The following is a 14,319-nucleotide window of genomic DNA, read 5'->3' on the forward strand; positions in this document are numbered from 1 at the left end:
GGTGATTGGTTGGGGTCACTGATTGGATGTTACTGATGATCGGTCGGGGTCACTGATTGGATGTTACAGATGATCGGTCGGGGTCACTAATTGGGTGTAACTGGTGATCGGTCGGGTCACTGATTGGGTGTCACTGGTGATTGGTTGGGGTCACTGATTGGATGTTACTGATGATCGGTCGGGGTCACTGATTGGGTGTAACTGGTGATCGGTCGGGTCACTGATTGGGTGTCACTGGTGAACAGTCAAGGTCACTGATTGGGTGTCACTGGTGATCGGTCGGGGTCACTGATTGGGTGTCACTGGTGATCGGTGGGGGTCACTGATTGGGTGTCACTGATCGGTGGGGGTCACTGATTGGGTGTCACTGAAGATCGGTCGGGGTCACTGATTGGGTTTCACACTGCAGAGCACGCCGCACTCTCTATCCCCCCACGTGACTCCTCCGGTGACAGGGAACAGCTGTGTCCAGCAGAGTGACGTCCTCTCCGCCAATCAGCGCCCGCTTGCGTCACCCCGTGGCCAGCCAATGGGAAGAGGCGGAGCGCTGCGGGAAGAGTCTGTGGAGTCGGAGCGGTGTGAGGAGGACTGAGGCGGCGGGTGAGTGTCCGGGGTGGGGGAGGGGAGCGCTCCGGACGGGTGTGAGGGGCCCCGGATGGGCCGTGTATAGGCCGGTGTGTGAGAGCGGGCCTGTCCCCGGATCTACGGAGTGTTGTCACCCCTCTTCTCCTCATCCCGGCCTGGGCCCGGAGCGTGTGCAGGGGAGCCGGGGACACAGGCCACACCACCCGGGATGTACCTCTCCCCCGCTCTCTCCATGTGGTATCACCCTCCCCCCCCCTCTCTCCATGTGGTATCACCCTCCCCCCCCCCCCCTCTCTCCATGTGGTATCACCCTCCCCCCCCCCCTCTCTCCATGTGGTATCACCCTCCCCCCCCCCCTCTCTCCATGTGGTATCACCCTCCCCCCCCCTCTCTCCATGTGGTATCACCCTCCCCCCCTCTCTCCATGTGGTATCACCCTCCCCCCCCCCTCTCCATGTGGTATCGCCCTCCCCCCCCCCCCTCTCCATGTGGTATCACCCTCCCCCCCCCCCCCCCTCTCCATGTGGTATCACCCTCCCCCCCCCCCCCCTCTCCATGTGGTATCACCCTCCCCCCCCCCCCCTCTCCATGTGGTATCACCCTCCCCCCCCCCCTCTCCATGTGGTATCACCCTCCCCCCCCCCCCTCTCCATGTGGTATCACCCTCCCCCCCCCCCTCTCCATGTGGTATCACCCTCCCCCCCCTCTCCATGTGGTATCACCCTCCCCCCCCCCCCCTCTCCATGTGGTATCGCCCCCCCCCCCTCTCCATGTGGTATCGCCCCCCCCCTCTCCATGTGGTATCGCCCCCCCCCCTCTCCATGTGGTATCGCCCCCCCCCTCTCCATGTGGTATCGCCCCCCCCCCTCTCCATGTGGTATCGCCCCCCCCCCCTCTCCATGTGGTATCGCCCCCCCCCCCTCTCCATGTGGTATCGCCCCCCCCCCCTCTCCATGTGGTATCGCCCCCCCCCCTCTCCATGTGGTATCGCCCCCCCCCCTCTCCATGTGGTATCGCCCCCCCCCCTCTCCATGTGGTATCGCCCCCCCCCCTCTCCATGTGGTATCGCCCCCCCCCCCTCTCCATGTGGTATCGCCCCCCCCCCCTCTCCATGTGGTATCGCCCCCCCCCCCTCTCCATGTGGTATCGCCCCCCCCCCCTCTCCATGTGGTATCGCCCCCCCCCCCTCTCCATGTGGTATCGCCCCCCCCCCCTCTCCATGTGGTATCGCCCCCCCCCTCTCCATGTGGTATCCCCCCCCCCTCTCCATGTGGTATCCCCCCCCCCTCTCCATGTGGTATCCCCCCCTCTCCATGTGGTATCCCCCCCCCTCTCCATGTGGTATCCCCCCCCCCTCTCCATGTGGTATCCCCCCCCCCCTCCATGTGGTATCCCCCCCCCCCTCCATGTGGTATCCCCCCCCCTCTCCATGTGGTATCCCCCCCCCCCTCTCCATGTGGTATCCCCCCCCCCTCCTCCATGTGGTATCCCTCCCCCCTCTCCATGTGGTATCCCTCCCCCCTCTCCATGTGGTATCCCTCCCCCCTCTCCATGTGGTATCCCTCCCCCCTCTCCATGTGGTATCCCCCCCCCCCCTCTCCATGTGGTATCCCCCCCCCCTCTCCATGTGGTATCCCCCCCCCCCTCTCCATGTGGTATCCCCCCCCCCCTCTCCATGTGGTATCCCCCCCCCTCTCCATGTGGTATCCCCCCCCCCTCTCCATGTGGTATCCCCCCCCCTCTCCATGTGGTATCCCCCCCCCCCCCTCTCCATGTGGTATCCCCCCCCCCCTCTCCATGTGGTATCCCCCCCCCCCTCTCCATGTGGTATCCCCCCCCCCCCTCTCCATGTGGTATCCCCCCCCCCCTCTCCATGTGGTATCCCCCCCCCCCTCTCCATGTGGTATCCCCCCCCCCCTCTCCATGTGGTATCCCCCCCCCCTCTCCATGTGGTATCCCCCCCCCCTCTCCATGTGGTATCCCCCCCCCCTCTCCATGTGGTATCCCCCCCCCCTCTCCATGTGGTATGCCCCCCCCCCTCTCTCCATGTGGTATCGCCATCGCCCCCCCCCCCCTCTCCATGTGGTATGCCCCCCCCCCCTCTCCATGTGGTATGCCCCCCCCCCTCTCTCCATGTGGTATGCCATCGCCCCCTCTCTCCATGTGGTATCGCCATCGCCCCCCCCCCCCCCTCTCCATGTGGTATCGCCCTCCCTCCCCCCCCCCCCCCCCTCTCCATGTGGTATCGCCCTCCCCCCCCCCCTCTCCATGTGGTATCGCCCTCCCCCCCCTCTCCATGTGGTATCGCCCCCCCTGGTATCGCCCCCCTCTCCTCTCCATGTGGTATTGCCCCCCTCTCCTCTCCATGTGGTATTGCCCCCCCCTCCTCTCCATGTGGTATCGCGCCCCCCCCCTCCTCTCCATGTGGTATCGCGCCCCCCCCCCTCCTCTCCATGTGGTATCGCGCCCCCCCCCTCCTCTCCATGTGGTATCGCGCCCCCCCCCCCTCCTCTCCATGTGGTATCGCCCACCCTCCCCCTGGTATCCTTCCTTCCTCCTGACAAACGCAGCAACCAATCTATACATCACTTTGTAATATAGAGACCGAAGGACTGACTATGGGAGAGCCTTTGGAGCTTACACTCTAATGGAGGCCATAGACAGCACAATACAGCTGAATGATCTCCCATCCTGGGGATTGGAGACAATACCCGATCTATAGATCCCATACACTGACCCCCCCCCCCCCCCATACTGAATCTGTATACAGTGCTTTCATTTTTTTTATTAAATATGTGAAAAGTGTGGGGTACATTTGTATAGCGCCCCCCTAAGTGTCACGGCAACCTGATTTACAGCGCCAGTTTGCAATTTGGAGGTGACTTCAGTGCGACTTTGAGCAACTTAAAGTTGCCCCCAGGACAGGCGTGTTTGGCTGTGGCCAATCACAGAATAATCGGCTCTGTGGGGGGGAGGGGGTTACCTGGGTAAATTGTTTGTTTTTATTTTTTTCCTGTAAAGTTGCTTCAATATAGATGGAGATCCGACTTGGAGGCGACTTCCATTGAAATTTGTCTGTAAAACTCGCCTTGAAGTGGTACAGGAACCTTTTCTGAAGCCGCAGCGACTTCAGTCATGTTCACCGAGACGGCTCCATTCACTTCTATGGCCTTTCTTATGTCCAGCGTCTTGAAGACTTACAAGTCGGATCCCAAGTCACTGTAGTGTGACCCGGCACTTACTCTCATACCCCTAACTAAAATCTACTGGAACCAGTTGCCTTCAGAAGTCACATAAATAGAGTTCACCTGTGTAAATTATCTCAGTATATAAATACAGCTGTTCTGTGCAGCCCTCAGAGGTTTGCTAGAGAACCTTTGTGAACAAATGGCACTATGAAGGCCAAGGAACACACAACACAGGTCAGGAGAAGTATAAAGCAGGGTTAGGTTATATAAAAAAATAAATATTCCAAAGCTTTGAACATCTCACGGAGCTCTGTTCAATCCATCATCCGAAAATGGAAAGAGTATGGCACAACTGCAAACCTACCAAGACATGGCCGTCCACCTAAACTGACCAGCCGGGCAAGGAGAGCATTCATCAGAGAAGAGACAAGGGGTCCATGGTAACTCTGGAGGAGCTGCAGAGATCCACAGCTCAGGGGGGAGAATCTGTCCACAGGACAACTATTAGTCGTCTCCCCACAAATCTGCCCTTTATGGAAGAGTGACAAGAAGAAAGACATTGGTGAAAGAAAGTCAGAAGAAGTCCTGTTTGCAGTTTCTGAGAAGCCATGTGGGGGACACAGCAAACACGTGGAAGAAGGTGATCTGGTCAGATGAGATCAAGATTAAAAATTGTGGCCTAAGAGCAAAACACTATGTGTGGCAGAAAATTAACACCGCACATTACCCTGAACACACCATCCCCACTGTGAAACATGGTGGTGGCAGCATCATGTTGTAGGGATGCTTTTCTTCAGCAGGGACAGGGAAGCTGGTCAGAGCTGGCGGGAAGATGATTGGAGCCAAGTACAGGGCAATCTTAGAAGAAAACCTGTTGGAGCAGGGGTAGGCAACCTCTGCCCTCCAGCCGGGATGAAACTGCAAATCCCTTCACGCCTCTGCCTCTAGGGGTCATGCTTGTGATTGTTGGGGGTTTGCAATGTCTCATGGGACTTGTAGTTTCAAACAGCTCTAGGGCCGAGGGTACCTATGCCTGTGTTAGTCTGCAAAAGACTTGAGACCGGGGCGGAGGGTCACCTTCCAGCAGGACAACGACCCAAAACATACAGCCAGAGCTACAATGGAATGATTTAGATCAAAGCATATTCATGTGTTAGAATGGCCCAGTCACAGTCCAGACCTAAATCCCATTGACAATCTGTGTCAAGACTTGAAAATTTGCTGTTCACAGACGCTCTCCATCAAATCTGATAGGTTGAGATATTTTACAAAGAAGAATGGGCAGAAATGTCCTCTCTAGATGTGTAAAGCTGGTAGAGACATCCCCAAAAAGACTTGCAGCTGTAATTGCAGTGAAAAGCGGTTCTACAAAGTATTGACTCCGGGAGGCGCCATACAAATGTACCCCCCACACTTTTCACATATTTGTAAACTTTTTTTTTTTTTTTTTTTTTTTTTTTTTTTTTTTAATCATTTACCTTCCACTTCACAATTTTGTGCCACTTTGTTGATCACATAAAATCTTGATAAAATACTTTTACGTTTTTGGTTGTAACATGACAAAATGTGCAGTTTCAAGGGGTATGAGTACTTAATTTTTTAATTTTTTTTTGGCACTGTAGGAGATCCTCCTATACAATGACCCTGTGCATAGGAAATCCCCCCCCCCCCCCCCCCCAAAATGTATGCTGATCCTGCGCATAGGAGATCCCGTAAATCAACTTTTATTTTCTTTTCCGGTTGATGGTGACTGTCACAAACCTGTTGCTCATTGGTCGGGCGATTCTTTTTCTTTCTTCTTCTTCTTCTCCTTCTTCCTTCTTCCTTCTTCCTTCTTCCTTCTTCCTTCTTCCTTCTTCCTTCTTCCTTCTTCCTTCTTCCTTCTTCCTTCTTCTTCCTTCATTTTTTTATTTTATTTTTTTTCCCATTTTGCTGTCTCTCGATGTGCAATTTAATTTTCGTCATGCAGGGTACGCCCATTGTTCTGTATAAATAATAAACTTAGAGCTGCAAAGTGGCAAATACGGATTTCTATTTGTAACAAATCTTATCAGGTGCCTTTTCACCTGCTAAAAACACAAGACTAGAGCAGCTTTTATCATAAATACGGTATAAAACGCACATTCATTTTAAGAGGGAAGTTTGAGGGGGAAAAAAAAAACTTAAATGAGGAACTTTGAAGCAGAATAAGGGTCATTGCCTTCAACGCGGCAGCCTGATCGATGCTCATCTGCAGCCGGCGGGACAAGTGCCGACAGATGACATACAGTGAGCATCTCCTATGATAGAACAGTGGTCCAATGGCGGCTTAGGAGACGAGACTTTCTATTACAGAGGCCGCCAAGTAAACGGGAGATTCTCACTTTATGTAATCTGATGGTGCTCATCCCGCCCCCCCCCTTTCAATCTGGCTAAAATTGAAGTATTGGCGTATAACACACCCGATTCTTAGTGTGAAAGGAGTGCGTGTTCTACGCCAATAAATACCTTTTGTATACCTAAACGATTGTTTAGTAACAGTATCGTGGTATGGGAGACTGGTGTAGTCAGAGGTGAGGGGGGTGACCGTGTTTCATGGCTGACGACCCCCCCCCCCCCCCCGCCCTCCCCCTCCATGTCCTGTTCCACCTGGTCATTGTTTTGGTTATGGACACTGTAGTCCAAGCTGCAGCAATGGAACTATTAACAAATCTCCATACCTGGAAATCGTCTTTAACCCCATGCATATATACTGCAGCAGGGTGGCCCTCCTGGGCGAAACTGCGTACCTAATATGTGATTTATCGTTCCAGATCTGGGGTGCGTGTGCCCCGCTCCTGATGTGATTGGGCACAGCGGTGGCCAATCAGTGGGTCTGGCAGACCTGATGTTCGCTGACACCCCCCGAGAGAGGCAGTAAACAAAGCAGATCGCCGTTCTGTGAGAGAGGAAGATGTTTCTGCTAAGCCGGGACACAGATCTTCCCTCAGTCAAAGCACCCACCCCACACAGTTAAGGCCTGTCGGACTCTTTGACAACAAACATGCAAATTAGCTGTTTTGGAGCAACATCCGACCGTGTGTACGCTCCATCGGACAAACTTTTTCTGTTTTCATCTGACTTTTGTTGGCTGTGCGAACGGACAAACTTTTTGACAACATAAGTCCGATGGAGCAAAGTCCGATCGTGTGTACACAAAACCATAGGACTTTTGTACAAGGTACAAACACGCATGCTCAGAACCAATGCAAAAGATCAGACTACAATACAGAAGTTTGACCAAAGGGTGGCGTAGGAGTCATTGAACGTCCTCTTTTGAAGTGTCGTCAGTACATTGTGACGTCACTACGTTCGTGTTTGTTGTCAAAAAGTCAGATCGTGTGTATGCAATACAAACTTGTGGACTACGCCCTTTGTACAAAAGTCCACGGGAAAGTTTGTACAAAGTCCGATCGCGTGTATGAGGCTTTAGAAAGTACTCCCAGGGAACACATTTAACCGTTTGATCGCCCCCTGATGCTAACCCATTCCCTGCCAGTGTCATTGGTACAGTGCATTGCATTGATCACTGTGTTGGTGTTGCTGGCACCAAAAAGTGTCAGATTTGTCCGCCACAATCGCGCTAAAGATCGCCGCCATTGCTATTAAAGTTTTGAAAAATTGCATAAATTTTATCCTATAGTTTGTATACACTATTATTTTTTTGTTCAAACCAGTCAATATACGCTTATTGTGTTTTTTTTACTTATTTTTTTTTTTTTCTTGTTTTTGGTAAAAAAAAAAGAAAAGTAGCAGAATACAAAAATTTATGAAGAAATTAAATTTTTTATTTTAATGTTTTTATAGCCGAAAGTTAAATATTTTCGTAATTTGTCATCTGTTTATTTTTTTGCGCTATAAACCAAAAAAAACCCCCGCAGAGGTGATCAAATACCACCAAAAGAGAGTTCCATTTGTGGGGGGAAGGGACATGCCTTTTTTCTTGGTTACAGTGTCGCACGACTGCGTAATTTTCAGTTAACCACTTCCCACCCTCCATATAACAAACTGATGGCTGGAAAGTGGTTTCATTACCCTGACTGGGTGTCCTGTGATGACCAGCAGGATAAGCGGCTAGCCTGCGGGGGAGCGTGGCGTGTCGATCGGCGGTGTGTCAGACACACCGCATCTCTGATTTAGCTGTAGAGTATATGATCAGCTGTATCCAATCATAGCCGAGCAACAGGAACAGCTGTTTACCAGCTTTTCTTCCACTCTCATTGACAGGCGCTAGTAGAGGAAAGACGATTGGCTGCTCTCCTGATGGGGGACTGCACTGATAATCGGCGCATTTGATTATCATTGCTGACCCGTCGAGGATGCCCACTTCAGACCACCAGGTGAGCCCACAAGGGATGCCAATGGATGACATTCAGTGCCCGTGATGGCGCTGAAAATTGGCATTGGCAGGAAGGGGGGAAGTGCCCAGTATTGGTTAAAGCGGTTCTTCACCCTAAAGGGGAAGTTCCGCTATTCTGATCCCTCCCCCCCTCCGGTGCCACAATCGGCACCTTTCAGGGGGGAGGGGGGTGCAGTTACCTGGATAATCCAGGTAACTGCACACACTTCGGCCAGACCGCCGCAGAACCACCGCAGACGCCCCGCCCCCCCGTTGTGTTCTGGGAAACACACAGTTCCCAGAGACACAGCGGGGGACCATAAGAGACGCGCAGCGCGACTCGCGCATGCGCAGTAGGGAACCGGGCAGTGAAGCCGTCATGCTTCACTGCCCGATTCCCTGACAGAGGATGACATCGCTGGACCCTGGGACAGGTAAGTGTGATTTTATTAAAAGTCAGCAGCTGCAATATTAGTAGCTGCTGGCTTTTAATATATTTTTTTTTTTTTTTAGGTGCAGCTCCTCTTTAAAGTAGCGCAGTGCCCTATCGCAAAAAAGGCTTGGTCACAAAGGGGGGGTAAAACCTTCCATGGGCTGAAGAGGTTAAACTTATATGCAAAGTTGTGTGTTTCTTTTTTTTTTTTACACTGTTGTACTCCAAGCTGCACACACGCACCTCCGCTTACAATTAAAGCGGGGTTCCACCGTTTTTTATTTATTTTTTGGTGGGGGGGGGTTAATTGCAAGAAGTACGTTTTCAAATTTTTGTACTTTTATTTTTTTTTTATTTTTTATTTTTTCTAATGCTCCTGCTGCCGTTTTTCGGTATTCGAAAGACTTTATAAAAACGTCTCCTGACATTTTCCATTTTGCTTGTGGGCATGTGAAGCCCACAGGCATTGTCTTCCGGGACACTGTGCTGCTAATGTCCCAGCATGCACCGCCCGTATATTCTCCGATCTGGTGCCTGGGCGCCGCACTGACTCCTGGGAAATTGAAAAAACGATCCCAGGAGCCAGTGCGGCCAACAGGAAGCCCTGACCTGTTGCGGAAGCCCCGCCCATATCTGCAGAAGCACCGCCCCTTTCCGGAATCTCCAGGACCAGGAAATTAAAGAAGGAAAAAAAAGAAAAAAAACACAAGATGACAGCAGCAAGGTAAGGGGGATATCGAGCAATTAGACAACAAGATAATCCTATAGGCATAGGAGTAGGTATTTGGGTGGAGCTTCGCTTTTAATGCGTTTTTGCTTTGGCTGAATCGACTTCAGCCCATGAGCAGAAATTGCATCATCCCAACGCAAACCAGTCAAGAAGGCCGAAGATCCAGAAGAGGTCGGTACCTGCGGAGGAGCCTGCAGTCATTGCATCACTGGAGAGGAAGTGAGAATAGTTCTTTTGTTTTCCTACACTTTAAAAAATAAAATTTAGAGCATAGAAGATTAAAACCCTTATCTGTTTTATTTTTTCTGCCAGTGTCCCACTGGTGCAATTTATCACCTCTTCTGGTGAAGGCTCTAAAATGTTAGGATTTCCCCCCCACTTCATGTCTTGGTAGAAGTGAGCACCGGTACAAATAGAGGCTAAATCTCCCCAGTGGGAACCTAGACCTCAATAAAAACTTGACAGAGGGTCTAACCATTCCACAGTTTATCCATAACAATTCATTTTTTATAACTATTTCAGCATTTAGTTTAGTTAAAAAAAAAAAAAAAAAAAAGGCTTTTGTTGCATACATTACGAATATGTGTGAAGCCACACTGACGTGTCACTAGCACTAAACCAGGGGCCTGTAATCTGGCCCATCACTCTGGGGGGGGGGGGGGGGGGGTTGATTGTGGTCAATCGCAGTAAAGAATTGCCCCTGGGTCAGTGAGTGAAATGGTACCCATGTTTCATTGGGACATGGGGCGCCCCTGTGTTGGTGGGAGGAGGGGGGTGCCCACGTGTGTGTCGTGGGGGGGGAGGGGGCGCTCCTGTGTCGGTGGTCAATGAGAGTAATGGACCTCGTGTAGAGGAGGGGGTGTTTTGTAGTCCTAATAAGGGCCAGTTCCCACTGTTGCGATGTCCGAGATCGGATGTGATTCGCACCGCAGTGCAAATCGCATGCAGTCTCTGTGTCATGTGACAGATAGTATGGCTGAATTTGCATCGCATTCGGACCAAACTCGTACAGGACCCCTTTTTTTTGTTCCTGCATCGCAGCAGTGGCAACCGGCCCTTAGAGTGACACTGCTCCCCTGTAAATACAGCTAATCGTTTTTTGTTCTTGTATCCCTACCTTGATGGCAAGCTCTGCTGTTCAGGATCCTTGCGGATCTTGCCTGTATGTTGTCATACTACACACACAAACGCACACACACACAACAGCGACACTACGTGTGCCTATAAATAGCCAGCCGTTGGCATCTTGGGCACACATCAACTAGAAAAATAACTCCTGTGATATTTATAACTATCCATGTAGTAAGTGGAGACTTCTCTTCCATATGATGTGTGACGGCCGCCATATGTGTATGGAGCCTTGTGATACGGGGATTGTGGAAGGTTTTCAGTGTTGCCACACTGTTTCTGCCATAGCTGTGTGTGCCCCTTTTAGTTTTATTCTCCCGATGAGCACTGCATGCACTGATCAAGTTTGTTACTAAATTTTAAAGTGTGTGTTTTTTTTTTTTTATATTGCATGCTAAGCATTAAGTGCCCGTTCACACTACCGCGACTTAGCCGCCTGACAAGTCGCGCTCCGTTCTGTACTTAGAAGCGACTCAAGTCGCTCCGACTTAGAAAAAGGTTCCTGTAGTATTTTTGGGGCGACTTCAGGCGGACTTGCGTTGACTTCTATACAGTAGTCGTTTTGCAAGTCGCTGCTGAAGTCGTGTGCAGGTCGTGTCACCCCTGTGTAAACCGGCACTAAGGTTAAAAAAAAAAAAAAAAAAAAAAAAAAAAAACCCTGTGTGCAGCTAAATATACACCCCCCCCCCTATACTTACCTGAGCCCCATCTCGATCCAGCGCTGTGGCTCTCTACACTCCCTGTTTCTGTCCTCACTGGATATAGAGGCTCCTGCTGCTGTCAATTACAGCCTGTGAGGAGGAAGCAGAGGATGGGGCAGAGCCACACTGCACGCGCCTCGGGATCAAGCCTACAACTAGTGCCCCATAGCAGATGGCTTGCTTTGGGGGGGGGGGGGGGGGGGGTTGGGGAACAGACAAAGCAGTCAGTATCTTTAGTTAAAAATGCCACCTCCTGCCTCTGAATTTTCATGGGCCGGCGTCTTCTGGGGGGTTCAGGATTTTTGGGGGGGGGTCGTTCAGGATTTGGGCCAGCGTCTTGGGCGGGGGGGTCAGGATTTGGGCCAGCGTCTTTTGGGCGGGGGGGGGGGGGTCAGGATTTGGGCCGGTGTCTTGGCGGGGTTCAGGATTTGGGCCGGCGTCTTTTGGGCGGGGTTCAGGATTTGGGCCGGCGTCTTTTTGGGCGGGGTTCAGGATTTGGGGCCGGCGTCTTTTGGGCGGGGTTCAGGATTTGGGCCGGCGTCTTTTGGGCGGGGGGGGGTCAGGATTTGGGCCGGCGTCTTTTGGGCGGGGTTCAGGATTTGGGCCGGCGTCTTTTGGGCGGGGTTCAGGATTTGGGCCGGCGTCTTTTGGGCGGGGGTGGGTTCAGGATTTGAGCTGGGTCTGAGATCTATGGCTTTGTTCACTGGCACTTGGGTTGTCTGTTCTAAATATTTCTAAGGTTTTGCAGAGTGCCACCAAAAAAGTATTTGAGAGTTTCAGTAAACACTTTGGAATGGTTCCAGCACACAAATGTCAGACTAATGATAGAAGTAGACGGCTGTTTTCGGAGGTGCTTTAAATGACTCTCAATGCTTGTATTGATTACATTGGTGCCTTTCTTTGGGTCTGGTGAATGTGGTAGCAGAAGCCTCCTCCTGCCCCCTCCTGTATCTGATAATGGTAGGGAGGTCCTGTGTTTATCACTTGGCAGCAGTCAGGTCTCAGTGCTGGTCTCAGCACAGACACGTCGGGCCCCCGGCTATCAGCCTTGTACTGTACACACTGATGATTAATCGGAGGTCCCAGCAGTGCTCTGATTGCGTTTTAATCGGCACGACAAGCTGCTGCCAGTCCACTATCCCCAAATACACGATTTCAGCACATTGCTGAGTTGAAGAGTAAAGTGTGGCTCGGCATGTTTAGAGGAAAAGGCTCCATATGTGTCTCTGGGAAGTGGGTGATTGTAGACCTCGGTCACCGCTGTCAGCTTACTTCCTGCACTGACAGTAGCTCTTTGTCTGAGCAGACAGGCCGCCTGTAATCATGTCCGTGCCTTTATATGAGTGCGAATAGAGGTTTACTGGACTCTGCCCCTCCACAGAGAGAGGCTTTGTATGGGATGTCTCTTAAGGTGCCACATGGGCACTGGCAGCATGGCAGAGGCACAAGTGTAATTATGTGGCCATGTTTGCTTTTTACACCAGCAGAGTCCACTTCCTGACGTTGCAGAGCCGCTCAGCGGCCGCACTCTACAGATGTTCAGCAGGGGTGTCTCCTTCTAAAACGTAACTAAACCCTCTCAAACATCAACTATTTTTAATACTTCTGCTGCGAGTATTAGGAAAATGGGAAGATGCATTCTTCTAAATTGTTTTAAAGGTGTGTGTGTGTGTGTGTGTGTTAGAGCTGGCCAAAATGAGAATCAAGATTATTATTTTATTTTTTTTGCTTGGAATAAAAAGATCACAATTCTTATGACGTAAAATCTCTTACATTATACCAAAAAATTGGTTGACTTTACTGGTTAGTGTTTTTTTATTTTTATTAAAGTAACTTTAAAAAAAAAATCATTTGCAAGACCGCTGCGCGAATACAATGTGACATAAAATATTGCAACAACTACCATTTTGTTCTCTAGGGTGTCTACTAAAATGTGTGTGTGTATTTTGTTTGGGGGGGTCTTCTTCTTCTTCTCCTTCTCCTTCTCCTTCTTCTCCTTCTCCTTCTCCTTCTCCTTCTCCTTCTCCTTCTCCTTCTCCTTCTCCTTCTCCTTCTCCTTCTCCTTCTCCTTCTCCTTCTCCTTCTCCTTCTCCTTCTCCTTCTCCTTCTCCTTCTCCTTCTCCTTCTCCTTCTCCTTCTCCTTCTCCTTCTCCTTCTCCTTCTCCTTCTTCCTTCTCCTTCTCCTTCTCCTTCTCCTTCTCCTTCTCCTTCTCCTTCTCCTTCTCCTTCTCCTTCTCCTTCTTCTTCTCCTCACGCACCCACGATTTTCCCCTGCTTTTAAGGGGGGGGAAGTGTGTGTTATACGCCGATAGTCACTTTTATAAAAAAAAAAAATTATTTTATTATAACCTTTTTCTGGCACTTGTTGCTTAGAAGTTATGACCTATAATTTATCTTTTTTTTTTTTTTTTTTTTTCTCATATATATACAGAAAAAGGTTGGGCATGAAGGGGTTGAGATGCACAGAAAACATCACACTTTATGGCCTAAAAGTCTATGTAGTCAGGCTGTGCACTGATAAACGGCACTCCCCCCCCCCCCCCCCCCCCCCCCCACGCGCACACACAGTCATTGGACTGTTACTGTTCCTGGTCTTTGGTATCTTCAGATCCAATATTTTATACAAATCACAACTCGGCAGTTCTGTATTCTGTGGACCCATACACACTGGTCCAAACTAAAAATGGGGGGGGGGTGGAGGAGGAAGAGGAATCTGGGTTTGTGGTCCTGCGTTTGGAGCGTATCGTACACTGTATGCATGTAAAAGTTTGTGGAAATGTATAAAGGGCAAATGTACTCCTATTGGTTGCCGCTGCTGCCACCCGGGACCAGCATTGTAATATCAACAATGTGTAATCCACGGCACCTGCACCACTGATTTACATGTTGGCCCCAAATGACCGCCTGTGTCACAGCAAACACGGATGTTGTGGTAGTGGGGCCTATAAATAATGTGTAATCAGAAGCTACCGAACACACACTGATTATTTTCTGATGTTGGCCCTGAGCAGCAGCGCCAGCCAGTTGAATAACATTGGCACAAACATTACATGCAGACATTGTACAGACACGGCTCTTACTTGGGGTGTTGTTCTAAGCCTCGTCTATGGAGTTTGACATACATGTGTGAATGGGCGCTGAATAAAACCTGCTATGAGTGACCATAGAAGATCTCATCGCTGTTCAAACTTCCTGTA

The 14,319-nt window shown here is 50.6% G+C and overlaps 1 protein-coding gene across 3 annotated transcripts in view; it reads left to right on the plus strand.

The window, feature by feature from the left end:
- The first annotated feature begins 452 nt into the window (after positions 1–452).
- NAP1L4 (nucleosome assembly protein 1 like 4) overlaps positions 453–14,319 on the plus strand; it is a 56,653-nt gene continuing 42,786 nt past the window's right edge. For 2 of the 3 annotated variants that reach the window (XM_077453503.1, XM_077453505.1), the window contains exon 1: positions 453–600. The gene's annotated coding sequence lies outside the window, so the exon portion shown is untranslated. The remainder of the gene's footprint in view (positions 601–14,319) is intronic. The other variant, XM_077453504.1, reaches the window with a different exon arrangement.

Source organism: Lithobates pipiens, unplaced genomic scaffold, assembly GCF_037356315.1.
Source record: "Lithobates pipiens isolate NorthernLeopardFrog02 unplaced genomic scaffold, aLitPip1_a1.2 Scaffold_24, whole genome shotgun sequence".
In the NCBI taxonomy this organism is placed as follows: domain Eukaryota; kingdom Metazoa; phylum Chordata; class Amphibia; order Anura; family Ranidae; genus Lithobates; species Lithobates pipiens.